Source organism: Euwallacea fornicatus, chromosome 18, assembly GCF_040115645.1.
Source record: "Euwallacea fornicatus isolate EFF26 chromosome 18, ASM4011564v1, whole genome shotgun sequence".
Classification (NCBI taxonomy): domain Eukaryota; kingdom Metazoa; phylum Arthropoda; class Insecta; order Coleoptera; family Curculionidae; genus Euwallacea; species Euwallacea fornicatus.
This window is the reverse complement of record NC_089558.1, coordinates 1580110-1594178: the sequence shown is the minus strand read 5'-3', so window position 1 is coordinate 1594178 and position 14069 is coordinate 1580110. Positions and strand designations below refer to the sequence as shown.

Sequence of the window (14069 nt, the reverse complement as noted above, 5' to 3'; positions counted from 1 at the left end):
ATGAAAGGAAACGGAGTGGTGGCACGCCAAAGTCGAATTTATCTTCTTCTTAGGTACCCTTTTGGTAAGTTTCAAGATTTTTTTGGAGAATTTTTTACTTTCACTTTGCCAAGCCTTATTTGGTCCCAAATTTCCAAATTCCTCCTTGGGAGCCGAAAATTTCCGTAAAAGCTCAAATGCAACTTCCGAGTTTTCCCCACTACGTGGTGGATTTATGTGTCTTCCCTTGAAAAATCGATTTGGGACCGTAATTCTCATTTACAATAAATGCAAATTTTTCCGAAATCCCAAGCGAAAAATTATCGAGCTGGGCGTAATCAGCGTCACAATGACTGACCCGGCTTGTTCACGCGTCTACCTCTCTTTCAACCAAATATCACTTGGAAATTTATTCACGGCGGTTCGTAAATATTCGATTTCGATCACTGGTTCAAAAACTGGATGACGAACGAAAATTGGAGAATCTTACTAAGGTTTTCCTCGCTTTAGGTCCTGTGCCCCTTTTCGCACTGTTTGAAGGCAATAATAATTCCTCGTCGGGGGCGCAGGGGGTTCATTCGTAATAAAAACTTTATATATAAAAAAGCTCGTAGACAAACCATCAACGGCTAATCCCTGCGAATCGGTATTGGTTTCTCAATGGGAAGTTGCGAGGTTCAAAGCTCGGTGTTTCCTTTGAACTTTTTTTTGGTTAAATATTTTTCTTTTTCCAACCTTCTCATTTTGGATCAAATTGGATTTTTTCATGTTTTTCAAATTTACCTTATTTTTATGCTCAGCAAGTCCACTGTGTTAAACACGTTTGTCCAGACTGCTGGCCACCCCTAGATGGAAAAAGAATTGGTTCAGTAGCATGTTAATGCGGTTACTGATTGCAAATTTTTTAAAAATTTTCCGGTTTTCGGCATAAATAAATTTTAGCGTATCTTTATTGTCCTCTCGATTCTTGAATAAATTTGCTTTAATCTAACATACGTATATGGAAAGTACACACTGGGTTCGGGTCTTCACACTATGGACGTTCCCGTGTGTTATACTTTAAAGTTTTTATGTTTGCTATTAAAAAATCATAACGGTGTCAGCCAGCATTCACGGCTTGTTTGTATAGTATGTCGATTTAGCATAGCAAGGGACGTGAATCATAAATCAGGGAAAAGGAGGGAAATTGTAGAAAAGCAGACATAGAAAATAGAATTAATTTAGGTTAGTTGAAGCGACTACGTTCGCGGTAGTTCAGTTTTTACTGCTCTATATTCTTTTCACATGAATTTTGTCGGTTTTGCTCACGCTATTTTAATATTCACAACTATACTACGCTACTGCCTTTTTACATGTATTTCAAGTCAAATAACTTATCTATCGACCTTAAAATCGATTCTATTTACTCAAAAGTGGCCGACTTCTAGAGGGGTTAAACTTGTAGTATATTAGGCAGTTTAGCAACGCCACTGTCTTCCAATAGAAAGGATCTCTATCTTTCTCAAAATGGAATATCCAAAAATGCTGTTGCCTTCTAATTTCCAAAAAGGTTGTTCACGAAATCTGTAGCTTCCGTTCCTGCGCATCTTCCACTCTGTTCTACCGTTTGAGAACGAATTACGCCACTGCATTTTACATCTTTATATTTCCAAAGGTTGACATGTGTTTCCACAGAAACCATTGGCGTAGGTCCGATATTTTTACTGCTTCCTTATCCAAACATTAACAATTTAAACCCCAACTACCTCGTATTGTTCCCATTAGCAATCGCTGCCGTTTCGAGGGCGAATCTGCTGAAGTCGTTTATCCCACCGCCCAAAACACAAAGCCGCATATTAAAGTGCCCAGATTTGATTAAAAGCTGAGGAGAAATGGCAATGTCTGCATTTTTGCCCACTTTAGCCAACAGAGCTCATAGAGCTAGCACGGCATTTTAATGCATAGTTAAGTAGACGTCATCCCTCAAAAGACCAATAATACAGGCATGTGCACCTGTGTAGCCCTATATACTCACTCAGGGGCGCGTGAAAGGGATTTTCTGTTTGAAATTGCCATTACTTAGGCAGATCCTCGTATTTTGCCGAAAAGCTGAACAGCCGTAACAACGGAAACCATTTAACATACCATGTAACCATCTGACCGAATGACACAATCTAAAACTGCATCAGTTATACCTGCACTATTCGCTTTTCACCTGTCCCTCAAATTTTCCGACGCCCCACGATATGGTCCGATCGGGCGTCGCGATGCGCCACTATTTACCGGCGGCGGCCGTCGGCTTTTCTTCAGTTTTCCGCAACGCGCCTTGTTGAGTACGACGCTTGGTGTCGCGACGCCGAAAAGTGTCCGAAAGTACGCGCTCTTCACAACAAAAAGAAATTGTTTATAGCAACTCCTTAAAAGTAACATTAAATCTCGTTTGACTTTTGTAACTTTCAGTGGGGTTGATTTCAGTGGCTGAGGGGTGATTTCTTTAAGGGCTGTGAGCGTGATAGGTAAGTTTCGAAAGTTTACGAGTCTCTTTGTTAGTTCAAAAAATTTATAATTTCCTAATATCCCCAGACAAACGTATACAATTTAAGCATCGACAATAAACGGAATTTTAACAAATTCTCAATAACGAAAACAAAATAAGGTAAAACTCAGCTCAATTATCGCACACATAAACAAATTTAGTGAAAATATAGAGAAATGGACGTCTATATTTCAGATTAATGATACATTTTCACGATAAAGAAACATAAAAATATATTTATTACACTGAATATTTACAATTCTGGTTTAAATTGGGGGAGTGATTCAGGGGTCGTTGAAAGGGAAGGGGTGCGGGGATTTTTATGATAATGAGGAGTATCCTTATTTGCCAAGCCATTAGAAGCTTTTGCTGACAGGTATGCAGGAAAATAACTGGGATCATTTTACATGTTCCATTTTCGATTGTCAAAAGTATATTTTTAAATTTTTAATATATCTGAAACTTAGGACAATATACGACATGTAACGGGTTGAGGTGGCGGTGTTGATAAGGAAAAAGAGCAGCTTCGCTTTACTGATTCCCCTCTTCGAGATCATTTCATAGAAGATTTCATAAGTTAGGACTGTTCGTATTTCCGGTATTTTCGGGAAAATTCGTATGTGGTGCTTGTAGGTCAGAGATCTGTTTCCACGGGAAAATGCATCTTTCCAGTCTACTGATTTGCCTCTAAGAGATCTCATATTATGGGAAAATTCATGCACTTTTCGATGGAGTTAAGCGTCTTTCGCATTTCATGTTTCTCATATTTTCGAAAACCTTCAAATGTAGTTTCTTTACATCTGAACCTGAACTAACCTTGGGGAAAAGGCACTTTCCACCACGTTGATTTTCCTCATCAAGTTTCCTTATAAAAGAAAATAAGCTTATCGATGATAAAATATACTTTTGTCGGGGATTTCCGTGTTTCCGAGATTTTCGAAAAACTTCACGTATACCACTGCTATTTTTGTAGGTCTAAGATCCATTTCCGCTGGAAAAACCGAAGGGAACTGCGTTGCTTTCTAATTTATTGGGTTTTGTAAGATCTCATTTTATGGAAAAATTCATGCTTTTTTCGATGGAATAAAGCTTCGTTTTTACATCATTTCCTCTTTCCCATATTTTGGAAAAACCTCAAATGTTGTGCCTTTAGATCTGAGATCCGATCTTCCTAAGGAAAAAGGCGCTTTAATCCTCGCTAATTTTCCTCCTCGAGTTTCCATTTTAAGGAAAATTGCTTAAGCTTATGGATGGTGGAAAGCGCCTTTTGTCCCGGCTTTCCGTGCAACTGAGATTTTCAAAAAACTTCGTATATGTGAGTAGTCTTTGTGTAGGTTCGTGGGACCCGTGTCTGCAGAAAAAAACGAGAGAAAGTCCATTGTTTTCCAGTGTACTGATTTTTCTCGGAAACTATAGTATGAAACACGTTCGAAAATCCCGAGGCACACTCGTACGCAAAATGCCGTTGCCAGCACTTGTTGCACTATTTGTTAAGACTCATTGTGCCTGTGAATTTTCGGAAAAAGTCTATATTCCTGAGGGTGAACGGATGGATGAAATCGGTTTCGAATAACTACATTTTCATCAATAACGAGGACAAGTCAACACGAGGAGAAGAAACAGACCTTTAGCAATTAGAGCGGCCGAATGTCGATACTAATACGGTTATCGCGAATGTTATCTTTCAACATTAGCCGAAAAAGAGAGACTATCACAAGGAGGATATATGGATTAAGCTCAAATCAGAAGGAAAATTTCACAAATCGCCACGTTCGTCGCGAAAGCCTTAACCACGCCCTCGAAAAGAATGTTTAGACCTCAGACTCTCATTTACTTCCATCTTTAGCCAATTCGCCATTGACATTCTCCAATCGTTTCCATAATTAGTCGTCATCTAAGAATCCTAATTAACTTTCAAAGGCAGTGATCCAGAAGCAATTTTGGCAACGACGAGTGCGGACGGGGAAAAATTACCGGATTAATTACATTATGTAAAACAAAGTCCAGGGTCTAATTGAAAATGTTCGTCAGCATGTTTCCGCGAAAAGTGACGTTAATGAAAACCCTAAAACCACCTATAAGGGATATTTTTAAAGATGTCGGACACAATGACGTAGTTTGGTCAGTTAGGCTTAATTTTAGCCATCTGCACGTTTCCCTAGCTATACATGTAGGTCAAGGCATTATGTGGCTTTCTTGGTTTGAATTGGAAAATTTCCAATCAATAATTACTAATTTAACTCATAATGTGATTCAATTTTGTAGGACGCAAAAAGGCAAATGATTGCCATCTACCAGAGGTATTCATAAATTCTGCTTTATTAAACGTGGTATTTGTAAGTGATGTTTATTTTCACGTGGCAATATTACTGTTTATTTTCCGTCGAAATGTGCATTCGCCGTTATTATATTTTGAATAATTGATGCTTTAAAAGCTATTGCTCTTCAATTATTTGAGGAGGGTAAATTAGTTTTGCTTCGTCCTTGCTTTGACCAGACACAGACGAATCGCCGATGGTTTTTCATAAACCGCACTAGGAATAAAAGAAACATACTTCACTCCTAGCGAGTCCAGTTTACACAGTCCCTTATCAAACATTCGCCAGCTAGCAACATTTGTTTAACCCTAAACATACCTCGATCAAAGTATTTTCCCCCTATTATGTGGCCAATTGCCCCTTTTTCGGGTTTTTGTACAGCTTGGAAAGGCATGCGTCATTAATTCTGGATCTCGTGCTGTCTGTGAAGGACCTCTGGATCGCCGCGTCAGAAGCGACTTATTCCACGGGAACATCTGGGACTTGTCAGTACTTTGAGAAGCGTTGTTCTGTTCGGAAGTGGAACAAACGACCAGAAAAGATTAATGGACAAGGTTAATATAAATTCGAAAGTACCTTGCGATAATACCGGTTGTTCCTAATTTCACACTAACTCCCTGCGGAAGTTAGTTCCTGTGTCAGACAAGAAGGAAGTGTACGGCTTTTCTAATTTCCGCAGAAATTTCGAGTTTTCTCGACGGAGTTTTAAGTTGTCGGCAAATTTTGGCTAAATTGGGCTTTTTCGAAAACCCTCGGAGCTTTTTTGAAACGTCTCGTTATTCCCATTACTTCATTTCGATTCTAGAGTGATTTTGCTTCTTAACTTCGCAAAGGACAACGTCCGTTTTCTTAAAAATTCTTCAAATTTTCGGAATTTTTTTAAGGTCCAAAGATTGTCCTGGGTTTTCGCCGAATCCCTCCAGCTTCCGCAGTGATTTAAAATGAATCCGAGGAAGTTTTGGAAGATCAGAATTTTTTTGTAATTCTTTAAAAATTCTCGCAAGCCCTGGACGGTTTTTAAGGCCCTTTATGGATTTTTTCAATTTGCCAACCGTTGCATTTGGATTCCAGGAAAATTTCAAATCTCAGCAAAATTGTGTGATTTTTCGCATTGTTGGCGCAACTGTTGGTGCCTCTTTATGATTTAAGAAAAAATCTCCAATTTACTTCGAATAAATAACTGGCAGAAAATCAAACATGCGCAGTATCAATAGGGGCGGAACATAGAAATGTGCGATTTTCACCAAGGTTTCTGGAAATTTGATGACCTCTACATCACTGTTTCTCTGGCTCCTTGGAAATACGAGTTTCTTCGTAAAACATTCCAAATATATATTTTTGATATTTAGATTTCTAAGTGCGATTTCAAAGCAGAAACTCACTAGCATTCCTGTAAGAATAAGATTAACTTCCTAACCCCCATCAACGCTTTCAATGAGCTTAAAGGAATATTTCTTAGTTTTCCCGTTGTTCATCATGCCTATGGAAACTGGAAAGCTCTTCTTTGCTGAAAGAGCTAAATGGATCTTTACGTTAAAATATAAAATAAATATTTCAAAACCTGTGAAAGCTTGCAAATTCTATTTTGAAATTTTATTTATTCCACATTCCTCGTACTTCTTCGCAAGCGCAAAAAGAACAAAAATTGAAACTAACTCTCGCAGAAAATATATTTTCTATTCCTTGAAAAAGATGAGTGAAGCTTTAACTTCCTGTATCTCGAAAACTAAACGTCTGCGCCCGTGGTTAAACGCTAATATAAAACGTAGCACAAACCGTCTTTTTCTGCAAAACGTGCTCGCGCATGGAAAACAAACATACAGTATAAACCAGTTTTTGAAATTTAATTTGAATTGGATTCGAATTTTTTCGTGTTAGGGGAAAATTCGGTCGCGAAATTCCAGAGATTGTGTTCCTCTGGTCTGAATGTTCAGATTATTGTTTTCCAAGTGGAATTTCTACGAAGTTTTTCAACAAAACAATTTACAAAACCCCGTAATTTATTTCGAAACTTCTATCTATTTATTTGCCTAAAGGTAGATTTTCGAATGAACTTCACCTACAAATAAATAACATAGTTGGTAAAAGTATTTAGTGCTCTTAAATTTCTCATCCAACTATTTTTGTGTTTATGCCATGAAAGTGTTTACTCCTAACTTCCACACAACCGGATGAAATTCACCTATCAATGAGCTCATTTGCACAGGAATCTGTTTCTAGTTCTATGAGATGTAATTGCGAAATGTTCACACGACTTAGCTTTGGTGAAGCTTTTATTGGGTTTACATTAGAGGGACGTAAAAACGGATATTATGTGCGAATGGGCAAGTTCAAACAAACACCCATCTATGAGCACGGCAAATTACCACGTGCAGGCCCCCCTAGGTGGGGTGCACCTCTTTGACGTGCTTCAAACTACCTAACGCGGCTTCCTCATATAATCGGATACGTAAAAGTTTTAACAAATTGCCTTCATTTAAGCTCACACCCAGCTATGTGCGTGCTAGTTTGTTTTAATAAATAATAAGCCCCATCCCTCTCGAATGTCCATTAAATTAATTATTCAGTGTCGTGATTTCGAGGGTGGCCGACGCTGCTACTAAAGGTCAGTTTGATATAGCTGCTCGGTTTAATAATTATAAATGGGGCTTCGAATTTTTTTTTATGTCTAGAGATTGGCAGTAGGCGCAATTTTGCTTTTAGAATGGCGAGTTGACTTTGAAAAAAAAATAATAATAAGAGGCACAAAATTCAGAGCGAGAAAACGGCAAAGTTCGAAGTAAAAATGACAGCGAGCATTCCGCTTTTATGGTTTTAGGGGTGAAATTATTGCTCCTTTAACTTCTTCGAGACTTATTATAGGGAGAACTCTGTACGAATAATCCTCCTCATCACAACTCTCGTGAGTGTCCTCATTCTACGGCTTTCTTTCACTCGTTTTTCCGAGATCTCACTCACTTCGCTGACCTTCCCCATCCCCACAGCTTATTTTTCAACATTATTACCCAATCATCAAACATCTATTAAAATAAATTCTGCATAGACCTAATAAAATCTCGGTTTATACGTCTATTCACTCACTGTTTGGCTCTGAGAAAGAAAATATACAAATTCGCATCATTTGTTTAAAATATCGCATTATTCCGCATTCGTTTCAATTTATTTTTGTTTTAAATTTATTCGGCACAAATATCGTTAATTTCCTCGATTTATTTTATTGAAATACAGGGACTTCGAATAACTGTTCACATTTGAGATATGTGTGCTGATGACAAGCACCATAAAAACATACAAAATATAATTTACATCATAAAGCAGTTATCGACGTCAAAGGAAAATCTGCATTTTCAGATGGAGATTTCTTGCAATTTTTTTCGATTAGCTCTTTTTCCCTTCGTGTGCACGGAGCACCAGCTGCAAACTGAAATGAAATTTTAATTTTTTTTTTACCGTTTCAAGAAACCGGCAACCGCGCACCGTTCATTTGTACAGACGTTATGGCCCACAAGGCTCGCAAAGCGTATAAGTGGGAGGGAGACAAATGGCTAAGGTCATTGGGGAGTTCGGAAGACGGTGTTGTCAAAGCATCCGCGTTTTCTTTCCAAATGCTATGGGGATTATCATGATTTTAAGATTGGAAAATTGGATGGAATTTACGGCAAACTCAAAAAGTGGGTCAAACTAAGCTTCGGTTATAAAGTACGCTTATTGACGAATTGTTGTCAATTCTCACAAAGTCGTCTTTGAAAACCACAGATCTGGTTCAGAAAATGTTTTCTTTTCAGGTCTTCCGTTCGGTTCTCTGATAACCCGAACTAACCTGAACCTTTTCCCAGAAGTCTAGATGAAAACTTTTAAAAACTCAATCAGAAACTATAGCTCCCCGTCACTCCATTACTCTCAACTTGTTCTTTATTCATTCTTAATTAGAGTCGGAGTCCCAATGCATATCCAGGGAATAATAATAAATAATTAAGAGGGTTTCCAAACCCGCCATTGACTTAATGCATGTATAATTTCTAAGGGCATTGTTGCTTTTACAAGAAAATCGTTTTATCTGCTACCCACTCAGAGTGTGACCCTCGGATAATTCCATCATTCAGCCTTTAATATTAAATAACTTTTGAAGGGAGCAAAAGATGGAAATGAGTTTCTAATTATGACATCTCAGACCTTTTTCAGTGTTCAAATTACCGGGAAATCATCGGAATTTCATTCTGGATTATATATACTCATTAAAAACGTAAATAAAGGCAAATGAATTTGTCGGAAAAAGCCCGAATTACCTGAAGTTTATTTATGTGGGGGCAGCGTTCCTCGTGTAAATTATTGCCCAATATTTACCCTTCTAAGAGGGTGTCGTCTCCAAATATTTTTCACATGGGAACGAGGTGAAGTAATACTTTACATTAAGTCGTACATAAGGGGTCGTCTCGCTCCCGGATACACCTGTTGTCCTTCCACGTCAAAAGGTCCCCTGCCCCTCCAGGAAACCACCCGTTTTCTTATGAGCATCCATTCAATCTGAGACACGACAGTTTCTCTCAGACCAAAGCGGTGGCTTCGACTCTGTGCCTAGGACATGCCCACCTATCCGACACTCTGAGCAAATGGTATGTTCTGCTCAATTCGTAGAAGGTGAATAAGTCTGTTTAGTTTGCGATGAATTCGGATGTCTCCTGCCAGGCTTCCGATGAATGTGGTGACTCACTGGCGCGCCATTACTTGGTGGTGCGTCGAAGTGGCTCGTCTGCGCGAGCCCTGAGTCGGTAGGTATTCAGGCGTTTCTACGCGCGGCGGACAGTTATATTAGAATGGCCAATGCAGGACTTTTCAATTTAGATCAACTTTTAGTGCCTCGCTAAAGCTAGTGATGACGATATCACCCACCAATTTATAAAAACATTGAGGTGTTCCAGGTTTTCCCGTTTTATTACATTTTAGATGGTCCACTCTATACACATATTTCCTCGTACATGGGCCTCTCTGAAACATTAACATGAGTTCTGAAACGTCAACTGTAAACCCGAATAATACAGCAATCCATTAATTTCCATAGAGCGATAAACCGACCACATCCGCGCATATACAGCCACATTTTAATTTGTCCCTCATTCTGCTGGTCCATTACGTAGCATTGAACCCTCGGATTTGTCTTTTTATGGACCTTCTCTGGTTTAATTAGAGGAGTGGACCCTGTATGAGCGTTGAGTTTGTCAGCTTGAATTTGCGGACCGGGAACTAAAATTAAAAGGGGATTATTTTCTCTTGAAGCCCCCCCTGTGACGAATAAGCTCAATTTACCGCGGTGGTTTTTAATTTCTGGCTTGTGGACTGTTTTTTTAAATTTAGCCGGTTTTGTTTATGTTGAAAAGGAGGTCCGGGAAGGGTTATAATTTCAGTTCCTTGGGTTTGAATTTGAGATCTCCGGATGGGGCGCACGAGGCTGGTCTCCTTAAAGTTAAATGCGAAGAACCCCAAGATGCTCTGTTCCCTCACGTGCTCGACAGATGTTTCTTCGAGCTACCTCTTACACTTCGACAGACGTTTCTGCTGAATGCAACTAGTCCTTCGTAGGAACACAAGTTCCCTTCACAGGTTACTTAAAAAGCAAATTTTCCACTTATTAGCCGTCACTTAGAAGACTTGGAGAATTTTCCTCACAAAACGGCAACTAATTAGGGAACTTGCTAATTCCCTTTTGGTTGTCTATTACAACTGAGAGCGTCCCGACGCTTGCTTGTGCTCAAGAAAAACAAAACAGTGTGCGAGCAGAAATTTTCTTTATGGAATTAAGAAAGTTGCTTTTGCTAATTAAGAATATGCATATAGAGATGAGATGGAAACAGGTATATAATATCGAGGTATCTTCGGAGATGCGTACTTTATTTAATAGTTTTACACAGAGCGTTGGCTATACTCTGAAACAAGTTCTTTCGTATTGTACGCACATCGTAGATAAGTTCGACCGTAAACAAATTAAGTTACGACATGCAACTTTGATCTACCAATCTCACCAAAGCTCTCTTGCCCGAGAAAATTTTCGCACCTGTTAAAACTTTTAAATTTGATTACTCTACAAGTTGCGTAAAAATCTGTTCACACATCATCTTTGGTTTTGAGGCCAAACCAATCTACCGAATGTCGACCAATAACCTCAACAAAAAGCTGTGCACCGATTGACATTGCTAGCACTAACCAATCGGGGGGCTCGAAATTTTGTTTTTGAACGAGGAAAGGGCGTGTCTTCCCGACCAATGTTTTAGTTCCCGGATTCTTACTGTGTTGATTTGTCTCAGCAACAACGACCATAATGAGTCAATAAATTATGGCTAAGCGATGCTCACACATTGTTGCTTTAGCCTTAATACGTATGATTTATTTCGGACAAATCGTCGATTCCACGTCACAAATTATGCTGTTTGGTATTAATAAGCCGCTTGGACTTCGTCATGAAAGAGCTGATTGTAGAGATAATATTTGGGAATTATGTTGATTGATTTGTTAGTCCGGTATTAGTGGGTGAAAAGAATAAAAAATTGCTCAATTTATGGGCGAACTCCGGTTCCTGTTGATAAACTAAAATTGGTTTTAATCTCTCTTGAATGAGACATTTATGGAAGTGGATGGTTTAACAAAGTAGGACAAAAGCGCTTTTGGGAGATTAAATTTTTTAATTAAATTGTTCAGTTTTTTAGGAAGAGCCTGTGAGATTAACCAGAAGCATAGTGAGCCAAGAGATACCTGCCGCATTCTGACTAAAACTGCTTCTGGAATAAAATGCAGCCGAGCCATTTAGCTGCGTGGATTAAGTAATTTCGTTTAAAGTTAAGTAGCATAATGGAAAATGACAAAGTGGAAGGATAAAAGTGGAAGCACTTTGCTTAATAATGTCGCTGCCTTTTTTCCTATAAGCTGCATTTCTTTAGATAATTGGGAATGGTAGGCTTAATCTAATCAGGGCCCGCCCAGATTTAGGTTTCCGCGGCACGAAAACGTAAAACCCCCCCACAAAAGGGTAAAATGATGATATCCAAAGAGACTTATTTATTGATTGGGTGCATATTGCCTCGTGGCACGCCATTTTATTTCTTTGAAATCCGAACCGACGGGCGTGTTTGTCGGAAAGTTAGTAATATACTGTTTGCATAGTCTTAAATTGTTATCCGCATTGCATAGCTACCCCAACTTATGATTATTTCAAATCGAAAAACTTTATTCGCGTTTATCGTCAACTTTTCGTGTTATTCGGGTATATTTTCATAGGGAAAAAATTAATTTGCATATTTCGGAGGAATATTTAGCATGCAATGAAAGTTGAAAGTATTAAGAAGAGGTTCTCAATGTATTTACAAGATACACCGCGTTCTTCCAGAACTCGGTGCAGGCGTTGAACGAGCGCTCCATCAATTCTCAAAGTTTCTGCAGAGCAAGACAAGACAGTGCGCGACAATTTTTGTCAGTGGCGATATCGAGCTTGTCATTAGTATCATGTTTATCATCGTCGCCATCGTCGCCAGTACCATCATCATCAGCATCGTACTTGTCAACATCCTCATTAGGAGCACCAGCATTCCAGTTCTCGTTCAGAGGGATTCCGAAAGAACCATTTTCCACACTCTTACTGGGTTTCCGGATTTTTCTCTTTACCTGCAAATTTTCGGTTGGAGTAAAGCTTCAACCCAATTTTGTCTAATACTTTATTCTTAAACCTGACCCAAAACGAGATAATGATATTTATCGTCCCGTGTTCTCGTACCACACAATTTTAGCCTCCTTGAAAATTGAGATTTATTTCAATCTGCATGTATCAACTTTCGTATGCGAGATTTATCGGCAACATTATTAGATTTTTTCTCGTTTTAGCCGCGTTCCATTGTGCCACATTGACTTTCCCAATGCCTTTAAACATCAGATATTGAATTCGCGATTGTGCAGCCATAAGCATTCGAGACTAAAAACATAAATAGAAGTTATTCTCAGGAAACTGGATATACACAAGGAGGAAGTTTCAAGGCTGCAAGTTGGTAATTTATTCTGACCATAACTTTAAACGGGCCTTTAAACTTTCAACACTGAAAAAGACAGTTGCTAACTGTAATTCACTTGATATAAAACAGCGACGAACTAGCGTGCGCACATTACTATAGAAAAGAGTTCGTGAAGTCACGTTCAGTTGTTATTTTCCCACTTTTCCGGATTTTTATTGTGGCTTCTTGGCTAGTCTATGCATTATTTCAAGGAAATCTCGGGTTTATCCATATAGGTACACTCACCCGAAACTAAAAAAAGGCCCTTTAGGGACAGCTCAAGCGGAAAACTACCAGGAAAACCCTTTCAGGCTGAGGCACAACACCAAACTTTGAACTTCTTAATTAATTGCTGCTAATCTTGAAAGTTCTCCTGTGTGCCTGTCTAGTGGTTTATTTAAATTCCCCTTTGTTTGTCTTGGACACCAGGTAAACCTTTCACCGTTATTGCTATAGCCAAGCACGGTTATTTATCAAACTATAGGACCAATCGTTCACAGAACGATAAATCTATTCTAAAATACCTATAGGGCAGAATTTTAACCTGACAAAAGGTCTTTCGAGAATTAAATCGACTTTACACTCAAATAAATCACTCAGGCAAATAAACTCCCATTACTTGGGTGCTTTTTGACCCGTTTGGGTCAGAGGTATATATCTTATGCAAGGAACGCTTGTTTAAACTGCACATCAATAAATCCTCTTCGGAGAATCGACCCAATTTACATAATTACTTAATTGGATTGAAATTAAATTAAGGAAGGATACAGGAGAGCACCTACGCAGGTATTTGCATGCTAAATAGGGCGAAATTCAGGCCAAGGTAACACGCCTTTTAAGGGCTCGTCAGACTTTTACTCGATTTTAATATACTGTTGCAGATACAGAGACTCGATCCTCGATCTTGTCCCAATCTTTGAGGCCGCACGTTTTGAAGGGTGCTCAACCGGGTTATAAAGCAAGTGTTGACTAGCGGCCCCAAACAATGGTCATCTTTGCTCAGGATGTTGCTTAATGCTCGGAAATGTAAACAAAAATCGGTAAATAAACTCGTAATCAAACAAAGGACGAAGGACTGGCTGAGGTTTTTCAGCCTCCTGGCTACTTCACTGAATATAAACGTTGTTAAGGGCCCAAGCTGGATGTTTGAGTTGAATTTCGTTCATCTTTATTGTTCATTTGAATCAAGGAAAGCGCAAAATGTTTGAGGTATTATTGATTTTTGAA

General features: G+C 38.8%; 1 protein-coding gene and 1 long non-coding RNA gene across 3 annotated transcripts in view; one reads left to right on the top strand and one right to left on the bottom strand.

Annotated features, from left to right (window-relative positions):
- LOC136345146 (uncharacterized) overlaps positions 1–14069 on the bottom strand; it is a 121042-nt gene that overhangs the window by 48114 nt on the left and 58859 nt on the right. The gene's annotated exons all lie outside the window — the stretch shown is intronic.
- LOC136345142 (heterogeneous nuclear ribonucleoprotein C-like 1) overlaps positions 2262–14069 on the top strand; it is a 142067-nt gene continuing 130259 nt past the window's right edge. For both annotated transcript variants that reach the window (XM_066293180.1, XM_066293178.1), the window contains exon 1: positions 2262–2474. The gene's annotated coding sequence lies outside the window, so the exon portion shown is untranslated. The remainder of the gene's footprint in view (positions 2475–14069) is intronic.